Below are 23,324 nucleotides of genomic sequence, written 5' to 3'. Positions count from 1 at the left end.
CCCTTTTGAAAAAAATTTTTTTAAAGCCCCTAAGACTTTTCAGTCCTTTGTACACTGTAAAGAAGCAACAAAAAGGCACAAACTCAACTGTTCCCCCTTTTTCAGATTGCCTTTAAGGCTGATTTCATAAATTATTAGAGTTAATGTAAACGGTTATTGCCCCTTTTCAACCTGAGTGGCTGGTCAAAGTTTGGGGTCCTGGGGATGTTCCAGCTGGAAATAGAAAGCGATGGGAGTCTGGTATTTTCTTGGATGCGGTGTTGTTTATTTACAAAGAATGCACAGAGTCTCCTTTCTCCATATGCAGGAGGATCCAAGAACAAAAAGAGCAGCTTCTTAGTTTGCATCCCCAATCCTCTTTAGCCAACAGACCCAAAAGCTTGCTCTCTGGCTTTTTCCAGGGTCACGCTGTGTTCACAGTATCAGGGGGTAGCAGTGTTAGTCTGGATTTGTAAAAAGCGACAAAGAGGCCGGTGGCACCTTATAGACTAACAGATGTATTGGAGCATAAGCTTTTGTGGATGAATACCCACTTCGTCAGACACATGGTGGAAATTTCCAGGGGCAGGTATAAATATGCAGGCCCTCACCTACGGTCCTCAGCTAAAACCTCTCCAATACATCATCAGTAATCTACAATCCATCCTGGACAACGATCCCTCGCTTTCACAGGCCTTGGGAGGCAGGCCAGTCCTCGCTCACAGACAACCTGCCAACCTTAAGCATATTCTCACCAGCAACCACACACCGCACCATAGTAACTCTAACTCAGGAATCAATCCATGCAACAAACCTCAATGCCAACTCTTTCCACATATTTACACCACACAGAACCTAACCAGATCAGCCACAACCTCGCCGGTTCATTCACCTGCATGTTCACCAATGTGATATATGCCATCATGTGCCAGCAATGCCCCTCAGCTATATACATCTGCCAAACTGGACAGTCCCTACGTAAAAGGATAAATGGACACAAATCAGATATTAGAATAGCAATATACAAAAACCTGTAGGAGAACATTTCAATCTCCCTGGACACACAATAGCAGATATACAGGTAGCCATCCTGCAGCAAAAAACTTCAGGCCCAGATTCCAAAGAGAAACTGCTGAACTTCAGTTCATTTGCAAATTTGACACCAGCTCAGGATTAAACAGACTGTGAATAGCTAGCCAACTACAAAAGCAGTTTCTCCTCCCTTGGTGTTCACACCTCAACTGCTAGAAGAGGGCCTCATCCTTCCTGATTGAACTAAACTCTTTATCTCTAGACTGATTCTTGCCTGCATATTTATACCTGCCCCTGGAAATTTCCACCACATGCATCTGACGAAGTGGGTATTCACCCACAAAAGCTTATGCTCCAATATGTCTGTTAGTCTATAAGGTGCCACAGGACTCTTTGTCGCGTTTTACTGTGTTCACAGGCTGCTGCTTGGCTTTCTTGCTTTCTGCCTCACTCTCTATCCTTGTCTGTTCTCAGTTTCCGTGTTGCTCTACCCACACAAACATCCTTATACAATCCTCAGCCAAAAGCTCGTGGGTATGTTCACACCCACCTTTTGTTTTAGGTCAGGGCTTATGCTTACAGTTATATTAACTGAAGGGTTCACACCTATCAATCTCAATGGGGTTTTAACTCAACTCATAACAAGGTTTCACCCAGCTCATAATACGGTATTTGCTCCCAAGGACTTTGACTTCAGTACCTACACATATAAGAATTGTCTTTCTTTCAGTGGGATAATATGTTCAGGGTCATAGTCATCAAGGATAGAGTCTTTTGCATCCCTTTTTATACATTTAGATTTGAACATTTTGGCTTTTTCTTTAACAGCTGAAAAACCATAATAATAATCTTTGTTTCTGGTTAAATTTGTCCACTGTTCCTTTTGTACTGTGTGACAGTTCGGAGAATAAATGCTTGTGGCAGCTCTGAGAACAGAAGCATGGGGTGAAAGAAAATTACAATTTTTTCTTTAATTCCTTAATTTTGAATGGCATGGATAAGTTAGTTAATTGACAATGAGATTTTAGGTTTACCCCGTTACCAGTTATGGATAAGAATATTGAAGACGTCACGATTTTTTTTTAATTACACCAAGAACCTACGAAGACTGGTTTGTTACAGATAACTTCACTAAGATATATCTACATTTGTTTTAATCTTTGTGGGCTGATGAGTCTGACCCAACTGCTAATACTAATTGACACAAAGGGAGCTCTGTTTTCCTTAGCTTAATCTACAAAATATTGTTGAAAAATAATGGGATAAAATTAGAGATGAGCTCAAGTTGCATACAAAATATAGCTCTGTATCCGTATTTTCTCAGCATATGAGCATGTTGAGATGCAGCATTTTGGTTAGAGTTCAGAAAGGAGTTAGCTGCAAAATTCAGATTAAAATCCAGAAAATAACAAAAATTAAATTACTTATTATAATTATTCTGTCTTATGGTAGCCCCTGAGAGCCTCAGGTGTGGCCCAGAGACCCATTGTGCTAAGCACTGTATTGACACCTAAGAAAAAGATAGTTCCTGACCTAAGAAACTTTCAGTTGAAATATCAGGGTGAATATTTCTCAGATAGGCCAGCTAAGAAGTCTATCCTAGAGTTTGTCTACACTTGAAAGTTAACTCAAAATAAACTAAGGTGTGAATTGAAAGCACAACAGCTATTGCAGAACAGCTATTCTGGTTATTTTCCTGTGTAGTCAAGCCCTTAGGTATTGTACTTGAATTTTTTCTGCAATTATTCAGCAGCAGAAAGATTGATTAAGGATTATGTTTCCTATCAAAAAACTTTATTAAGTATTTGGCCCAAATTACTTAATTGTATCATTTTAATGAGAACAGTGAAATTAATCAACACAAGAATCATTCATTGTAACAGGAGAAGAAAGCTATGCAAGCCAAATTAACAATTGTAGGCTTAAGCTGTGACACAGTTTATTTACCAGACAATACAGATAATTATTCAGACAGAACATTTCAAAGCCATCTTGCAAATTTTTCCAAATACACAGGCAACAGATACATCAAGAGTTTACAAAATCCTATAGATGCTTACACCAGAAGAATTGGGGCCAATCCTCTCTCTAGACAAATGTGTTTCAGTAAGACTGTTTAAAGCTCAAATGATATGTTACAAACAATAAAAATAAAATAAGTTACTCCCAAAAGTGAAGACTTTGATGCTAATAGCTAAAGCTCTCTTCACAAATATAAACTGATGTGTAAAATATCTTCACTTGGACATTATTAATTTCCCATCTTAGGGCACAAAAGACCCTAAAAAGGACTGAATGCAAAGCCACATTTGTGCGACTAGCTATGCTTGCCAACTGCATTCATAAGTAAAGATTAAATTATATGAAGGTATGGACAGGGGATTTTGTTGAGCTGCAGAATGCAGGAGGCTGCTATTTCTAAGCCGGCCAAGCATTTTGTTTTCTTGAATTAAGTGCTGTATTGTTCACGCTACCAACTTTGTGGGATTGTAGTGAGGGGGTGTGGTCTCCCTCCATGACAGACAGGAAGAGAGCTGTGGGCAGAACCAGGATACCCGCAGCCACCCCACCAAAAGCAAAGGGGCGGGGCCAGAACAGGAACTATAAAAGGTCAGCCCTCTAGCTCAGTTGGGGCAGAGCTGTCAGAGGAGCAGGATGTTTCTCCCCTACTGCTGGAGTACAGACCTGATGGAGGCTGCTCCTGTGCCAGAGACCCAGAAGGGTTGCCAGACACTGGGGACACCAAGGAGCTGCTGGAGGTGCCACTTGCCATTTACCTGAGTGAGACCAATACAACCCAGGTAACCCTGGACTGGGAGTGTAGGAAAGAGCCCAGAGAAGCTGAACAAGGTTTGGCTGTGTGACTGATTGCAAGCCAGCCAGTGTGTTGCAGTCAGATTTCCCTGCTTGACCCAGTGACGGACCACTCCATCACTGTTAAGGCCCTGGGCTGGGACACAGTGGAGTGGGAGGACCTGTGTCCCCCTGCCACCCCACCATCAGGGGTGGCAGACTCCTCACTTTGTCATCAGGAGGCCTGCATTGGTCTGGCCCCTGCCTGAACTAAGGCACCAGATGGTTTGGTGACTCTTTCACCAGAGAGCTAATCTCCCCTAGACTGCACTGTTGCTTTGCCTGACAGCAGGACAGAGCCCTTGCCTGAATTAATTGCTGCCCTGCCCTGATTGAGGGCCCGGGCAAATAGACTCCCTACTGCTCTGCCTGTCTGATTGTAGGTCAGAGCCTCTGCTGGATTACTGCCCTGCCCTGACTGAGGGCCCGAGCAGATAGACTCTTTGAGGCTTTCCCAAATCCCTAACCAGAGCTATTAACTTTGTCACCCCACTCTGATTGAGGGCTCTGGGCCTATGGACTTATTGCGGCTCAGCCTGACTTCAGCCCTGGGGCACTGAGAGCTGACTTCCCTCTGAACCAAAGCACACTGGAAGTGTTGTAGTGAGGGGGGCGTGGTTTCCCGCCCTGGGAGAGAGCCACAACTGCCTTACAGGGATGATTCTGTATTTGCTAAAAGAAAACAATAATTGGTGCCCTGTATTTGGTTGTCAAATATTATCTGTGGTAACAATCTTGAAAGCATTTGTTATGTATAGACACTCCCTGGGTTATGCAAGACCTGACTTATGCAAATTCAAACTTAAAGAAAAAGTTCCATAAGCCAGAAATAGGATTTTTGAGTTGCAGAAATATTTGCGTAATGTACAGGTATACATTTCCGATTTATGCATAATTCGAGTTACACAAGGCTTTCCAGAACAGAATGATTGTGTAAGTTGGGGGACATCTGTACACACTTATTAAGACCACAGATAGCTTTCTCTCACTTGATGACATAATAAAATACTATAATTAGTACAAAATGCATTTGGAATAAAAACATTATGCAAGCTGAGACTGACATAATTTTAGTGGAGAAAGATGAATTTATTAGGTGATATTTGCATATCTTTTAAAATTGCTGCTCATCAATTTTGAGTAGCCAAAAAGAATGGGATTTCTTGATTTCTCCCCACCCTCCACCCAGCAGGGCCACTTACATTGCTCTGAAGTTTCCCATTCATCTATATAATCTATTGAGTAAATTGCTATTTGTTTCACCACGGATAAGTGCGTTTCCCATTATGAATAGTGAAAGAAAAAATGTATGTGAATTGACTGTGGTCTTTTGCTCCAGTGGTCTGCCATTGAAAGGAGACAATTCAACCTCGCTGCATGCTTTGAGGTGTTCAAAATCATAAGGATATGAAATAAGGTCAGTTTTCTAAGCAGAACAAGCCTAGCACAAGGCTTGTTCATCTGAACTGTGTTGATCATATTATAGCCAAGTGCTGTATCAGTGCAACATAATCTGATAGAATAGATAGCAGGAAGAGGGAAATGTTTGCTGTGTTGAGAGGAATGGTAAAAAGAGCCCCAGAGAATCAGTGGAGAGGAAAATGATACATCAAACACATTAACTCTTCTCTGCTACTGCACATCAGAGTTCTCAATGATTTTTTTTTTTTTTTTTTTTTTACTGTTTCGTTTAGCAGACACAACTTGCCATAAAGCAGCAATTTACCATGGGCCAGATTTTTAAAGATATTTAGCTACCTAACTCCCAGTGAAGGAGTTAGGCACTTAAATACCTTTAAAAATCTCATGCCTTACAACTCTTTAGGTAGACAGCTACATTATTATTTGTATCACTGTAGTGCTTATGAGCCCCAGTCACAAACCAGGATCTCACTGTGCAGGTGCTGTACAAACACAGAGCAAAAAGATGGTCTCTGCCCCAAGGAACTGACAGTCTAAGCTAGAAAAAGAGACAGTTACACACACACTTTTATCATCATGGGTTGGGAATAGCTGCTTCACACACAAGTGATGAGGACACTCCAAACTCATGTTGATTTGGGCCAGATTCTCAGCTGGTATAAAATGAGTTAGCTCATGACTTCAGTGCAACTAAGCTGCTTCACACTGGCTAAACATGTGGCTTAAATTCTTGACAGTACAATATGTCACCATGCATTCTGTACATGTATATGTAACAAAAACGTGTTTTAGAAATGTTTAAAGACATTTTGACAAATGTTCTTGGGACTATTTCTTGTATTCCTTCACCTGTAAAGCTGGCTGCTTTAGCAACCATCAGCCCAAAGCCACAACCTTCACAGGGCGAGAAAAAAAATTGAAGTAAGGACTTAATCTTGCAAACATTTATACATACACTTAACTTCATTAATGTAAATAATCCCATTCAAATCAATGGCACTACTCACTGTAGTAAAGTTAAGCACAAAAAAGTTTGCAGGATGAGGGGCCTAAGAATCTAAATATGACCTGAAATAGCTTCTTTTATATAATAATGGCACAGCTTTATACTCTAATGCAGAAGAAATATGAAATTGAAGAATTAGAGTTAGCTGAAGTTTGGTTAAGAAAATATATGTATTGTAAAGAAAGGCTCTGAATAGTACAAGCAAGGCCTTGAAAGTAATGCTAAAAGGCCAGAAGGAATGAAGTAGGGAGGATCTCTCATTCAAAAAATAATTAATAAGATAAGGGGAAGTTTCTAAAAAGAAGGCCTCTGACTGATAGTGGTGACTTCAGATGGTTTTAAGTAAGACAAAAAGAATCTGTCTAAATCCAAAGAGGCAACATGGATCTTCCCATCCCATATATCAGCTTTCTTAAAAGCATGGGCGCCAGCTTTATATAATTTTTGGTGGTGCCCAGAACAAGTCCAAGCAGAGCCATCACGTCCATAGGATGGACCAAGGCAACTGCCCCAGGGCCCCGCTTCAGGGGGATGTAGGGTCCAGGTGGCCTGGGGGATTAGCGGGAGACCTGGCACCAGCAGCACTGAGTGACCTGGCCCCAGCCCACTCTGCCCCGTTTCATCCCACCCTGCTAGCTCCTGGCATCACTCGGGGAAAGGGGTGGAAGCTGGAAAGAAGTGGGGTAGGACTTTGGGGAAGGGGCGGGAAGGGGTGAAGTGGGAGTGGGGCGGGAAGAGGTGGGGTGGGCTGGGGGTGGGTCACTCACTGCTGCCTGCACTTGGCCACCCTGGACCCCGTGTCCCCCTTAAGTGTGGGGCCCAGGTTGGTTGCCCCAGTTCATCCTATGGACAAGACAGCCTGAAAATATAAACCCAAACATTGGTGGAACTGGGCCTATATTCCTGAATATTGGTGGAGTATGGGCACCATGGGCCGATAGAACTCGCCGCCTATGGTTAAAAATAAGGTGTATCTGAACCCAGCTGCAACAAAGGCAGTAGGAAGGAGAGGAAGAGAGAAGGAGGAAAGACCTTGAGGGAGAAAGAAGGATGTAAATCTTATCTAGATTAAAATTGAAAATTAAGGTGAATATCTCATGAGTTGTTAGCTAAAGTGGTAATTGGCTATGGCATCATTTGTTGAAGGGTATAAGAAGCATTGTGAATCTGAGGGTTCTTTGTGAGACTCTATCTGATCATCCTGGAGCATGCTAGGATGAACTGGTATCCCCTAGGTCTGCACTATTTGAAATATGCTGATCACATGCTCATGAATACTTTTGTTACTGTATTAGGTGTCATGACTGCTTATTTTTAGGCTGTCAGGCATGTTTAGTGCATAGGCATAGTTTGACTTTTATATTTGGGGCGTGGGGCAGAGGGGAAGCTCCAGTCAAGCCAACAGGGCTGCCATTGGGGGTACAAATTCTGCAGCTGCCAGAGGCTTGCAGTTTGGGGCATGGGGCGGGGGGCACCGTTCTCTGTTCTTCCAAACTATGCCCATGGTTAGAAGCAATTGTACAAAATACCATTTGACCTTTGCTTTTGCTAAAGGAATTCATGGCTAAATTAGTATCTGGACTTCCAAATTAATATTAATAATTTCTAATATTAACAATTCCAACATCTAGTATCTTCCTCTGTTATTTTGCAGTAGTGTCGAGAGGCCCCAATTAGGATCGGAGGCATGTTGTGACAAGCACTGCAAGATACTGCTCCTGTCCTAAAGAGTTTACAGTCTAAAAGACTAGAGTTAAAGCATATAACCAAAGCGGTCAGGATACTAGTGGGACATGCATCTCGTTCATTCCAACTGTATTCAGTTATTCATTTACTAATAGGGAAGATTAGGTGACATGAAGGGGGGCAGGAATAGGGGCACTGAAGGGGGGAAGAGAAGAGGCAGAAAGTGGAAGAGAGGGAGGTAAGGATGAAGAGGGCCAGGGAAAGTGAGTCTGGTAGCAAAGGGAAAGTGATGGAAAGACGATCGGGGCAAACAAGTGATCAGTAAGAGACAAAATAATTTCACAATTGTAAAAAGGAAGCTGCAGTGCTGACATCACTATCTGGGGTCTGTGAAGATCAGAATATGCAGGTAGGGAACCACAGCTAGCCTTCTCCCTGTCCCTGCTGCTTATGGGTGTTTGTTTTACTCTGGAGTGTCCCACTCTTCTTTTTTCAACTCATGTGTGACCATCTTGGGACCTTTTTAGGACTAGAAGTAAGAGCTCTGTGTCCCACTGGAAAGCTGAGTATCTCCCCTTCCCGATGGTATAAATTCCCCATATCTAATCATGGATGACTTTACATTTGTCACAGAAAAATTAGGACAGAATATTGCCTGGCCTGCATTTCAGTTCAGTGTAATTTTTTTATTTTTCATGAGGGTGGGAGAAAGACTTGTACATTTGGAGGAAAGATGAAAGCGCTTATGTAGCAGGTTGGCTTTTTTGTTTTGTGTATGTGGCTGTTTGAAGCTACTCAGGAGACTGGAATATGTGAAGTAAGGAGATGGACTCAGATGCTCCTGATGTGACCTGTGCAGTGAGAGAAGCAGGATTCCCATGGTGCAAAGATTCATTCAATGCATGTCTTACCAGACTGTATTCAATGACGCAGGGTTTTGTTAGAGAGAAATTAACCAGGCATGCCTGTCCCGTGCAGCCAACCTTCCTTCCAACTGCTGGATGATTGTTGTTAAAATACAAAAAACAGGATGATAGTGGTGTAAAGGTTTAAACTGAAAAAGTGCAAGCATCCACAGAGTTCGTGCTGCTGCTTATGCATGAAAGGACAGAAAGTCAGAGAAGAAGTGAGACAATGGCCCAGCTCCGTCTGTTTCCTGCATTGCCAGCATAGTCAGCTCATCATGGCGGGAAATGCACAAATACTCTCTTAGGGATGTTGTAGTGGCTGTGTTCCCTGGCAGCTCCCATAGCCAATGTTGTATGTATATGCAGATTGCTTGGTTAACACTCTTCTGCAGTACTCACAGTAACTACTTCAAAGCAGCATTATTCAGGAGCTTCTTGAAATTTAAGAGATCATTTACTTGTAGAAATCCAATGAACAGCTGATGGGATGTGGCAGTTTCTTGCATCTGTCAATCTGTTCAGTTGTCAATGCACAGAATGTTGCAGAGACATTTTCAATGGCAGGAAGTAAGCCTTACTAATCTCTGTAAAACCCAGAAATAGTTCCTCAATCATTCCAATTTAATGGCTGATTTTTCTGCTAGGATAGCAGTGTCTACAAATTTAAGGTGGCAAAATAAGTCTGGATTCAACAGAATATTGACCGAGAAATAGAGGATTTCATTGCACAGTCTAGTGAATCATAAAGATATGCATGTACAAGCAGTTTTTTAAAAAATATTCAGCTTAAACATTGAATTGCAGTGCCACTTCAACACAACTTTGCACAATATTTAGTGGGAAACACTTAGGGCAAAATGTTACCCTGCTCACCAAAATGTGTCAAAGAGAAATACTCATTTATTCCTGTGTGACTGTAGGATCAAATTTAAGATAAGGGGAAAGAAACTATGACATGGCTCTTTATTTTAGCATGTAAAAGGAAGCATGTGTTTTAAGATCTAACAGTCATAGAGCACACATAGTTTATGATGAATTTCTTTGGGATTTAATTAACCAATTTATATGGTTAGAAAAATAAAAAGATGACAATTTTATTTTTACTTTTCCCATGAAAAATAGGATAAGAAGACAGACTAAAATATGCTGGAATAAGGAGGCAAAAATATGTGCAGAAACACATTTTCAAAGAGTATATGTATTGTGTTCTGCATGTGCTTTAGAATAGGATTTCAGGCCAAATCCTGCACTGGCAGAACATGGGGGTTAAGGAATTCTCTTCACAGGCTACAGAAAGGCAGCAGAGTTGTTTTCTGGCAGTTACTGCTCCCTTTTTATTGGCTATGGTAGCCCTTACAGCCAATATTCTCTCTCTCTCCTGCCCCCTCTCCCTAGGAAATGGCTGATAGCTTCACTTAGTTTTAGATCCTCACTAGCCCTTACTCTTGCTATGTGCTATCCTGTATACTGAAGTGCAGGAATACCTCTTCTGCTGGGTCCCCAAACCGACCCCTGCTTTTCTATGACAGCACTGTATTGTCTACTGTGTCTGGGTCATCCATAGAATCATAGAAGTGTAGGACTGAAAAGGACCTCAAAAGGTCATCTGGGCCAGTCCCTTGCAATCAAGGCAGGACTAAATAATAACTAGACCATTCCTGACAAGTGTTTTTCTAACCTCTTCTTAAAAACCTCTAATGATGGAGATTCCACAACCTCCCTAGGCAATTTGTTCCACTGCTTAACTACCCTGCTAGTTAAGAAGTTTTTCCTAAAGACCAACCTAAACCTTCCTTGCTGCAATTTAAGCCCATTGCTTCTTGTCCTATCCTCAGAGATTAAGATGAACAATTTTTCAACCTCTCCTAGTAACAATCTTTTATGTACTTGGAAACCATTATGTCCCCTCTCAGTCTTTTCTCCAAACTAAGCAAACCCACTTTTTTTTCAATCTTTCCTCATAGGTCATGTTTTCTAGACCTTTAATCATTTTTGTTGCTCACCTCTGGACTTTCTCCAATTTGTCCTCATCTTTCCTGAAATGTGGCACCCAGAACTGGGCACAATACTCCACTTGCAGCCTTATCAGCACAGAGTAGAATGGAAGACTTGTGTCTTGCTTACAACACTCTTGCTGATGCATCCCCGAATGATGTTCACTTTTTTTGCAACAGTATTAAACTGTTGACTCATATTTAGCTCTAGATTCACGATAGCCCTCAGATCCCTTTCTGCAGTACTACTTTCTATACAGTCATTTCCCATTTTATATGTGTGCAACTAATTGTTCCTTCTTAAGTGGAGTACTTTGCAATTGTCCTCATTTAATGTAATGCCATTTACTTAAGATGATTTCTCCAGTTTGTCCAGATCATTTTGAATTTTAATCCTATCCCCCAAAGCACTTGCAATTCCTCCCAGCTTGGTATCACCTGAAAACTTTAGAAGTGTACTCTCTATGCCGTTATCTAAATAATTTATGAAAATTTTGAACAGAACAGGATCTAGGACCAATCCCTGTGGAACCCCAAACAACATGCCCTTTCAACTTGATTGTGAACCACTGATAACTGCTTTCCAGAAATGTTTTTTCCAACCAGTTATGCACCCGCCTTATAGTAGTTTCATCTAAGCTATATTTTCCTAGTTTGTTTATGAGAAACTCATATGAGACCATATCAAAAGCCTTGCAAAAGTGAAGGTATACCACATCTACTACTTCCCCCTTACTCACAAGGCTTGTCCAAGAAAGCAATTAGGTTGGTTTGACATGATTTGTTCTTGACAAATCCATGTTGACTGTTACTTATCACCCAGTTAACTTCTAGATGTTTGCAAATTCATCTCTCCATTATCTTTCCGGGTACTAAAGTTAAGCTGACTGGTCTGTAATTCCTCAAGTTTTCCTTATTTCCCTTTTTATAGATTGGCCCTATATTTGCCTTCTTCCAGTCCTCTAGAATATCTCCCATTTTTCCAGGATAATCACTACTGAGTCAGATATCTCTTCAGTCAGTTTCTTGAGTATGTTATATTTCATTAGGCCCTTCCAGCTTGAAGACATCTAACTTGTACAAGTCATTTTTAACTTGGTCTTTCCCTATTTCAGCCTCAGATTCTACCTCATTTTCACCAGGGTTCACTATGTTATATGTCTGACTAATACTAACATTTTTGGTGAAAACTTCACCATTTCCACATTTTTTATTATCTTTTCCCTACAATTAAGTAATGGGCCTACCCTGTCCTTGGTTGTCTTCTTGCTTCTAATGTATTTGTTGAATATTTTCCTGTTATCCAATGTGTAGAGACCTATCAAATTCACAGTCCATTTTGGTCAATTTCATGGTAATAGCATTTTAAAAATAATAAATTTTTTATGATTTCAGCTATTTAAAACTTAAATTTCACAGTGTTGTAATTGTAGAGGTCCTGATCCAAAAAGGAGTTGTGGGGGCAGAGGGTTATTGCGGGGAGGGGTGCGTGTGCGCGCGGTACTGCTACCTTTACTTCTCTGCTGCTGCAGGTGGCAGTGCTGCCTTCAGAGCTGGGTAGCTGTAGAACAGTGGCTGCTGGCTGGGAGTCCAACTCTGGAGGCAGAGCCGTCACCAGCAGCAGTGCAGAAGTAAGGACAGCATGGTATAGTATTGCCACTCTTACTTCTGCCCTGCTCCCTGCAAAGCTGGACCATCACTCTCCAGCTGCCCAGCTCTAAAGGCAGCAGCACAGAAGTAAGGGTAGCATGTTATGGTATTGCCAACCTTACTTCTACGCTGTTGCTGGCAGGGCGCTGCCTTCAGAGCTGGGTACCTGGCCAAGATCTGTTGCTCTCCAGCCACCCAACTCTAAAGGCAATTTGGCAATACTGTGACCTCCACACCCTAAAATAACCTTGCTACCCCCCTGCAACTCCCTTTTGGGTCAGGGTCCCCAATTTCAGAAACACTAGTCTCCCTGGTGAAATCTGTATAGTATAAGGTAAAAGCATGCAAAAGACCAGATTTCACGGTCTGTGACACATTCTTTATTGCTGTGAATTTGGTAGGGCCCTACCAATGTGCATCTAACTGGTTTAATCTTATTTTGTGCCTTGGCCTTTCTAATTTTGTCCCTACATGCTTGTGTCCTTTGTTTATATATATTCTTCTTAATTTGACCTAGTTTCCACTTTTGTAGGACTCTTTTGAATTTCAGTTCATTGAAGATCTCCCAGTTAAGCAAGGGTTCCTACACAGTGGGATAGTCCTATTGTTCCTACACAGTGGGATAGTTTGTTCCCATGCCCTGAACAATGTCTCTTGGTAAAACTTCCAACTTTCTCAAACTATTTACTCCCTTAGACTTGTTTTACATGAGATTTTTACCAGCCAACTCCCTGAGTTTGCTAAAGTCTGCCTTCTGGAAATTCATTGTCTTTATTTTACTATTTTCCTTCCTACCATTCCTTAGAAACATGAACTCAATCATTCCATGATCACTTTCACCCAAGCTGCCTTCCACTTTCAAATTCTCAACCAGTTCCTCTCTATTTGTCAGAATCAAATCTAGAACAGCCTCTCCCCTAGTTGCTTTCTCCACCTTCTGAAATAAAAAAAATTGGAGACAATGCATTTCAAGACATTTTTGATAATTTGTGCCCTGCTGTATTATTTTCCCAGCAGATATCTGGGTAGTTGAAGTCTCCCATCCCATCAACTACTGTTCTTTGGATGATTTTGGTGGTAGTTCTAAAAAAGTCTCATTCACCTCTTCTTCCTGATTAGGTGGTTTATAGTAGACGGCTACCTGACATCACCTTTGTTTTCTACCCCTTTTATCCTTGCCCAGAGACTTTCAAAAAGTCTGTCTCCTATTTGCATCTCAACCTCAGTGCAAGTGTAAACATCCTTGATATACAAGGCAACACTTCCTCCCTTTCCCCTTGCCTGTCCTTCCTGAGCAAGCCATACCCTTCTATGCCAATATTCCAGTTGTTATTGCACCAAGTCTGTGATACCAACTATGTCATAGTGTGATTATTCACTAGTATTTCTAGTTCTTCCTTTTTATTTCTCATACTTTTGGCATTAGTATACATTTAAGATACTGATTTGATTTCCGCTCTGTCTTCCCTCTTGTCTCTCCTTTGTCCATGCTCCCCCCCCCGCCCCAGATTCTAGCCCTTCTCCCAGGTCTCCATGTTTTTTACTTACCTGTAGACCTTTGTCTGCTGTCCCCATTGAAGCTAGTTTAAAGCCCACCTCAATAGGTTAGATGTCTTCCCCTTTCTTGATAGACGGACCCCATCTCCACTTAGCAGTCCTTCCCACAACAGTGTCCCATGGTCAAGGAAACTGAAGCCATCCTGTCAACACCATCTGCGCAGCCATGCATTTACCTCAAGGATGTATCTGTCTCTGCCTGGACCCATACCCTTGACTGGAAGGATTGAAGAGAACACCACCCATGCCCCCAGCTCCTTCACCCTTACTCCCAGTGCCTGGTAGTCCCATCTGATCTGCTCATGGTCATAGTCGCAGTATCATTAGAGCCTACATGGATGAGTAGCATGGTCAGAGGGTTGGATGATCCTCAGCAATCCCTCTGTAACATCTCAGATACACGCCCTGGGATGCCATGTCAGGCTGAAAGATGGGTGCCTTCAACCCCCTCAGAAGGGAATCGCCAACCACTACTATCCTACTTTTCCTCTTGGGAGTGTTGGCTACAAGCTTCCCAGCATTGGGGGGTAGAGAGCTTCTTTCCCCTCCCCACCTGTGGGGGTGATTTCTCATCCTTCGTTGCCAGGGCAGTATAACGATTCTTCATCATTATGGCTGGTGATTTGGAAGCAGGGGTAGAGCACTGCCCGGTGCCAGAAGTAACCAGTAGCCAGTGTCCTCTCTGTGACAGAGCTGTATCCTCCTCCTCCAGTGGTATGACAGCAGTCCTTGCTAGGTGGATAGCTTCCTCACCCTTGTAGGTGCAGGAGACAGAAGCAACAGTGTCACTGGTGATGTGGTCTTTCCCTACCATAGTGATTAAACCACATCTCCCACCAACAAACTCCCTGTCAAAATCCCATCTTTTCTAGCTTCCCTGGGTCATTAGCCATGGGGGAGAGGGTTTAGCCCAAAATAACCATTATCATAAGAAGGAGATATATAGGTATGCTACAACAAGCTCACTTGTTCATGGTCCTGTGCAGGGGCCCAATCCAGTGACCATTAAATCAATAGATGGACTTCCATTGACTTCAGTGTGTTTTTGGAATAGGATCAGGATCAAGGAGATGCACAAAACCCTCTGAATAGGAACTGGGAAAAATTCCCATGGGTAGAAGAGCCATACCTCCCTGCTAGTGCACCCATGAGTGCTAGCTTCCTTATATGGTCCAGGTAAATGTAGAATCATAGAATATAAGGGTTGGAAGGGACCTCAGGCGGTCATCTAGTCCAAACCCCTGCTCAGAGCAGGACCAATCCCCAACTAAATCATCCCAGCCAGAGCTTTGTCAAGCCTGACCTTAAAAACCTCCTAAGGAAGGAGATTCCACCACTTCCCTAGGTAGCCCATTCCAGTGCTTCACCACCCTCCTAGTGAAAAAGTTTTTCCTAATATCCAACCTAAACCTCCCCCACTGCAACATGAGACCATTACTCCTTTTTCTGTCATCTGGTACCACTGAGAACAGCCTAGATCCATTCTCTTTGAAACCCCCTTTCAGGTAGTTGAAAGCAGCTTTCAAATCCCCCCTCATTCTTCTCTTCTGCAGACTACATAATCCCAGTTCCCTGAGCCTCTCCTCATAAGTCATGTGCTCCAGCTCCCTAATCACTTTTGTTGCCCTCTGCTGGATTCTTTCTAATTTTTCCACATCCTTCTTGTAGTGTGGGGCCCAAAACTGGACACAGTACTCCAGATGAGGCCTCACCAATGCCATTAGCCTTCTTGGCAGCAAGGGCACACTGTTGACTGATATCCAGCTTCTTGTCCACTGTAACCCCTAGGTCCTTTTCTGCAGAACTGCTGCCTGTCCACTCGGTCCCTAGTCTGTAGCAGTGCATGGGATTCTTCTGTCCTAAGTGCAGGACTCTGCACTTGTCCTTGTTGAACCTCATCAGATTTCTTTTGGCTCAATCCTCTAATTTGTCTAGGTCCCTCTGTATGCTATCTCTACCCTCCAACGTATCTACCACTCCTCTCAGTTTAGTGTCACCTGCAAACTTGCTGAGGGTGCAGTCCACGCCATCCTCCAGATCATTAATGAAGATATTGAACAAAACTGGCCCCAGAACTGACCCTTGGGGCATTCTGCTTGATACTGGCTGCCAACTAGACATGGAGCCATTGATCACTACCCGTTGAGCCCGAAGATCTAGCCAGCTTTCTATCCATTTTATCCATTCATCCAGCCTATACTTCTTTAACTTGCTGGCAAGAATACTGTGAGAGACAGTAGCAAAGCTTCTGATAAAGTCAAGGCATAAGATGTCCACTGCTTTCCCCTCATTCACAGAGTCAGTTATCTCGTCATAGAAGGCAATTAGGTTAGTCAGGCATGACTTTACCCTTGGTGAATCCATGAATACTTTCCCGATCAGTTTCCTCTCCTCTAAGTGCTTCAAAATTGATTCCTTGAGGACCTGCTCCATGATTTTTCCAGGGACTGAGGTGAGGCTGACTGGCCTGTAGTTCCCTGGATCCTTCACCTTCCCTTTTTAAAAAATGGACAGTACATTAGCCTTTTTCCAGTTATCCGGGACCTCCCCCCAATCACCATGAGTTTTCAAAGATAATGACTAATGGCTCTGCAATCACATCCACCAACTATATGTGAGGCTATATATGCTCTTCAATGGTGGTGTGACGTTTCACTCCATATGTTTTATGAAAATAAGCTAATGAGTGTGAATATAATGTAACTGGAATATCCTTTATGCAAAAGATCTCTTGTAAGGTATCATTACAAAGCTTATAATCTACTGAGTGTGTTCATCCTATTCGTATGAATGTATCATTCTTCTATCTGAAACTAGGAATATGAAGCATAACTCTGTGGTCCTGTTGTAATTATGCAAACTGTGGACCATTTATGGTGGTTTGGAATCTGGATGGCTTCCATTGACTAGGACAATTGCCTGTAAATGGCCATGTTTACTTGCAAACCTTCCTGGGTGCGTACAGGCCAACCCTGGAAGAATGGAGGTTGGGGTCTCGCAGAACATGTGACCATGTCACCTGGTAATGAAATCTATCTTAAATCTGATACTTTTCCATTTAGAAGGAGGGTTGAGAACTCTGAGAGACAAAAGATTCTGGCCTTGTGCCAAAGTTATAAAAGGGGGTGGAACAGAACAAAGGGGCTGCCAGTCATAAGAAAACCCCTAGTTACTACCTGAGCTGGAACTAACAAGGACTGTACCGGGGAAAGGATTTCTCAGACTCGGAAGGTGTCTAGTCTGTGAAAGAAGCTTCCTGGAACATCTCTGAGGCTGAGATTTTACCTGTAATCAGTTTCTTAATGTATTAAGCTTAGACCTGTGTGTTTTTGCTTTATTTTGCTTAGTGACTTACTTTGTTCTGTCCATTATTACTTGAAACCACTTAAATCTTATTTCTTGTTCTTCATAAAATCACTTTTGTTTATTAAATATTGTTTATTGATTAATACCTGAGGGAGAAAACAGCTGTGCATGTCTCTCTAAATGTTATAGAGGGTGGACAATTTATGAGTTTACCCTGCATAAGCTTTATATAGAGTAAAAGGGATTTATTTGGGGTTTGGATCCCATTGGGAACTGGGTGTCTGGGTGCTGGAGATAGGTGACTTGTTGAGCAGTTTTTCATTAAAAGTCTGCAGCTTTGGGGGCATGGGTCTGTGTTGCAGCAGGCTAGTGTGTCTGGCTCAACAAGGCAGGGTTCTAGAGTCCCAAGCTAGTAGGGAAAATGGGCTCAGAAGTAATCTCAGCATGGCAGGTGACTATCCTAAAGAGGTCCCTGTGACCAAACCCTTCACAGCTGGGTTGCCAGGATGGCTGTCTAGCAGCAGAGAGAAGTGCATGTTGCACTTTCTAATATGGTGGGGGGAGATATCTGGATGCCAGAACCCCTGGGAGGAATTCCCACTAAGCAAGCATTTTCTAGTGATGCTACTGATAAGTTATGCCCTTATGCACTTCTAAAACTGAGTTTCTGACAGGCAATATTTGCTATGTAGGAAAAAAAAGATATCAAATGTAGGGATAGGAAATAACAGGTGTGATACCCTCGTAATCCCCTTGACAACGCTGCCACACTGAATGCTGTCACGTTTTTAAACTTTCCCAATCTGTGTGCAAATTCCCTGGTGGATTTATGCAAGTCCATGCACATTACCTGACTTACACATTTTCAGCACAAAATGGCCTTTTTTAAAAATGAAAATTTTCATTGAAAATTCTTGATGATTTTGAAATTTCTCAACTTTTGAGGACAACCAAGAATATGAAAATAAAGTAAAAAATCAATTTTCATTTTTCAGTGAAACAAAAAAATGTTCTGGTTTCCAATTGGCTTTTGTCATAATTCTTTGTTTGCATAAAATTTCTGCAAGATGCTTTATGTTTGAATTCACTGATCTTATTTAATATATTTTCCTGCCTATAACTTTTGGAAATATACATAACATATTAGAGTGAATTTACTTGAAAAATAAATATATAGCCCAAACTGAAAAGTCAGTCAATATACTTTGTGAATAATATATTTTAAAAAAGATGAAACTAGGTGTGATCCACTATAAAACACTCACATATCTTTGAATGATACATTACAATTTCTTTTAGAATCAATTTAACTGATACTAGAACACATGTCCTAATGACTGCTATAGTTAAAGTTGCATAAAGCATTTCAACTCTACCTCCTTATTTTTGGTCACTTATAACTTTTCCCATCCCTTCCTGTTTGGGGCTGAAATTTAGAAGGTTTGATCTCTTCCCAAAGGTGACTGTTCCTGGAAAGGTTGAGTGAAAATATTGCAGCTGTTTCAGCATGAGTACTTTCCACATTATAAAGAAAATCCCCACTTTTTATTTTTTTTTATTTTTATTTTTTTTTTTGAAACAGCGGTAACAGTGAAACAGCTGGTGGAAGAAAGTTAAAAGTTGGCAGGGCAATAGCCCATTTTGGGAGCCCTGATGAAAGCTCAATCAAAGCAAAAGTAGTTATGAGTCACTGAAAATTGCAGTCACTACATGTTCATTTTTGCAATTTTCTCACTAAGTTCATGAAGTGTGTAGCTATGGAAGGCTGCACTGCACATATGCATGTGGTTCACTTAGCAGTGCAGTGAAAAATGTAGTGCAGGTGTACAGAGAATGTTGCTGGGCTATGCAGAATGCCCTTGCCTCACTAGTTATACAGTTTGCAGAAGTGTTTCAGGGTGTTTCAGCAATGTGAAAGAGTTCCAAATTATGGAATATGATTGGGCTTTCATTACATGATCACATACTGTTTCTTAGATAAGGACCTGAGACAGTCCCATAACTAAAGAGAAACATTTCTATGGGCTTCAGTGGGCATTGGATCAGACCCAAAGTGAGCAAAGTCTTTGAGTGAAATCCTGGAGCTACTGAAATCAATGGCAAAACTCTCATTGGATATGACAGTCAGGATTTCACCCTTCAGGATTTTACTCTGTAACTCTTGATAAGCCCAAATAAATGAAAATCACAGATATCACTCTCTATTTCACTGTATTTTCAATATTCCACGTGAGAGAAAAGCTTCCACATCAATGGATTCACTAATACTTTATTTTCTGTTAGCAGTTCGCTGGTAATAATATGTTGAATAATAATAAGAAATAAAAATAAAAAGGGGGATAGTCCCAATTTTGCTCTTATTCAAGTCAAGGGAACACTTGTCATTTAGTGCACGTGACCTGATTTTCTGCTGCTTTGTGCCTTTTGCCATCATTCTCTCTGGGGCAAAGTGGGCACAAAGTGGAGGTTGAGCTATCCTTCTGAAACGGCTGTGTGTTCCCTCCACCTCACACAAGCATAAATGATGACACAAGGGACCAGATTCTCAATGGACACCAAGGACATTTTACACCATTCTAGTAGTATAAAGGGAACTTAAAGTGAGGGGAAATTTAATTTATGCCCATTTCACATTTCCAGAACAGTGTGATGTGGAGTTAGTGGAAATAAAAAAATCAAGCCCTAGGTATATTCAGGCCATAATCAGCATTCAAAACATGCTCATAGTCCAAATTAACCTTAGTATGAATGACAACCATGTAATAACTGGGGACTAGACTGCAAAATGTAAAGATGTGATTTTTATATTTGTGATATAACAAGCCAATTACAGTCACACACTGAAGAAAATGCTACATTTTATTAGTTATCTCCCTTTGAGGCATATTTGGGGCTATATTTCACTGTATCTCCAGTACATATTTCCATAAGATTAATTAGCTAATGTTTGTAAAGCACTTTGAAACAGTGAAATGCCATATGAATGCCAAGTCGTCGTCTTCTAATTTATTATAAGTGAGATGACGATACTGTTTAGATGTTGATTAAAGCCTTGTGATTTTTATGGTCACAACTTTGTCAAAAAGATTTTATCTTCCTAGCAGCAATGTGCTACCAATGTTGAGCCTTAAATCAACAGCTGTTTCACCTCAAGCAAGTTATGGATTTTCCTTGATTTACAGCAGTCGGGTTTTTTTTATATCTCTTCAGAGAGGAATAGGAGGAGAAGCATGTGTTCATGCAAACAAACATCATAAAGGCCAAGGGTTGTTTAAAAAAAATATATCAGAAGTTAGGCTTTTCAGTCATTTAGGCAGCTAAAAGAGTGGCCCGATTTTTAAAATGTGGAGGATGCAGCCGTTCCCACTGATGTCAGTGGGAGCTGCTTGTTGAGCAGCAGTCAGCATCTTTGAGTTTTGGATTTAGAAAGTTACGTTTAGTCACCTATTTTTGAAAATCTTGGCCAGAAGTCCCCACTCCTGTAGTGAGAGCTGTGCCCTAAAGGAGCTCCGTTCACTTCGGTGGGATCCCTATAGGTGGAGGGGAATGCCTGTCTGGCTGTCATGGCAGGACTGAAGAACTAGTTGTTGTTCCACATGGTGTGTGTGTGTTCTACCTTTCCAAATGTCTGAGAGTTCATAGGAGTATTTGACAGGCAGGGTGCCCTGGTGCAAACAATGACAGCAGGTGAAGGACAATGGAGGCTTGGGTCCTCATGATGAAATTTGTACATCCATACTCGGTGCTAGAAAGGGTGAATCAAACCCATTATGACAAAACAGTGCTTGCTAACAGAGTTCTGCCATGTGTTCCTTGACCAGTATGCATAAGGATATTTTTCTGAAAACCATGCTAGACTGCTCATACTGTACACTTTGCTTCCAGTAGTGTTGGATATAACTGATAGTTTCTAGCATGAATCTCAAACAAAAATATACCTTGTCCCTACTGGTTAGACAACTTTTGTTGAACATTCCTAGCTACAACCAACAGTTTAAGGTTAGAGCTAAGAATGTTCTGATCCCAGTATGGACAGTGCCTTTATTAAATAAAATGAGTTAACTTTATGGCTTTCATCATTATTCAGTGTTTTTCACTTAAATTTTTAAGTCTACAAAAACCCTATAATCTTTATAGTGATTGAAGATGAAACCTATTCTTATGCTGCACCAAACTCCTCCAAACTTTGTGCCAGACACCCATACTAATGACTCTTCATTTGAACATATTTTACTCATGCTTTGACTTACTAATTACTGATACAATGTTACTGATGGTAACATTTGTTATGGTAAGGACTAATGTAATTGCATAGCTGCAGAATTAAATACTTTTTTCTTGCTGTAGGATTTTTTAGCATTTTGAAAGCTCATCCTTCAGGGTCTGATTCTTATTTATACTGAAGTGGCTTTAAATTCTACTATTCATTGTTTCTGGCCAGTTTGCCTAGTGGAGCACTGGAAGTCCAGGTCTCCAAGGTTTGGGGCTCTAGGGCCAGGCTGTGACCAGAATCCCAGGGGAGTCAGCTGAGTTCACTCAATTAGGGTGGACCAGGCCCAGCTTTAGGTCGACTCCCCAGAATCGGGCCCCATGCCCACGCCTCAGGGAGCGCCGCTCCGGGGGTCTTTGGTGGCATTTCATACAATTTTGTACTGCTCCAAGAGATATGTATGATATACCTCAGCATTTCCCCATGTGTGACTGAGCCCTTTAGTATGGACATGTTGTCTTCTCGGACTTTGTACTTTAGCTCAGATGTGTGGCTTTTTTTTTTTAAATTTTTGGAGATAAAGTACTGGTTACGGTAAGGCACTATTTTCTGGAGCTAAAACATACCAATATTTTTAAACTAAAATAGCACAGCAAGATCTGTGTGAACAGAGAAGAAATAAATAAATCAGCTGGTGAGCCATTAGTATTCACTTTACATAGTGAAAAACAAATATAGCTGTCATTTTCTAACATTCCCCATAGATAAATTGAAAATGTGTATTGTTCTTTAACATAGTAAAGAAACAGAGAGCTGCCTATTACTCTGAGAGATATTACTTGTGTAATATATATTATCAAGGGAAAAAATGATCTATCTAGCTAGATGGCTTGAAGTTTCAAGCGTAGCTTATCACATCCCTGGATCGTAAAAGACTCATTTGAACAAAAAAACCAGAAAATATTCAATTAAGAATGAACAAAATAAATGGCAATTGTTCCTATCTTCCTACACTACTCTGCTCTCACTATATTAGATACCAAAAGCAGTAGGTGTGTCTGGGTGTTTCAAAATTCTTGATAATATTGGAATTGGCTTGAGTGTTGAGATTCTTGAAATAGTTTATAACAGTGTACCATATTTTGTAAAGGGTATCAATATAGGTATGTAGGATTTTTTTTCCTGAAAATACCCCTGTAAAACAGGAGGAAAATTTTTACCATATCTTTCTTTCTTCTGCCTTGTAGCTGAGTCCATGAAAGTAAAGCAAAGAAAATATCATGATTTGACAGTTTTCTCCCACAAATGCAAAACTTCTATGGATGTCTAATTGGCACGAGAGTAGTATAATGCTCAGCATGGTGCTGTTCCTTTTCAGAAGACCTGCACTGAGAGTCAGTCACACTGTAGACAGTTTTATGCTTCACTCACTATACTCAGATCACATAGTCATCCAGATTAATCCCTGGTCTAATTTCAGTGATTTAATGAATTTTAGTTTGAAGTAAGTGCTTATAAAAAGTAGGAGATTAACAACCTTAGAGACTGAATTATGCATAGAATTGGTACAACATAGGCAGCAAATGTATAAGCAATAATCAAGTTTCACACTGCCCTGCTAACATGCCTCATCCTTGACCTACAAGGACCATCTGTAGAGGTACGAAGCTAGTTCAGCCATGATGACTGTAGCCTCTCTGCTGTGACTGCCATCTAGCCAA

This window comes from Gopherus evgoodei, chromosome 1, assembly GCF_007399415.2.
Source record: "Gopherus evgoodei ecotype Sinaloan lineage chromosome 1, rGopEvg1_v1.p, whole genome shotgun sequence".
Taxonomy (NCBI): Eukaryota; Metazoa; Chordata; order Testudines; family Testudinidae; genus Gopherus; species Gopherus evgoodei.
Note: the sequence above shows the minus strand (reverse complement) of the source record.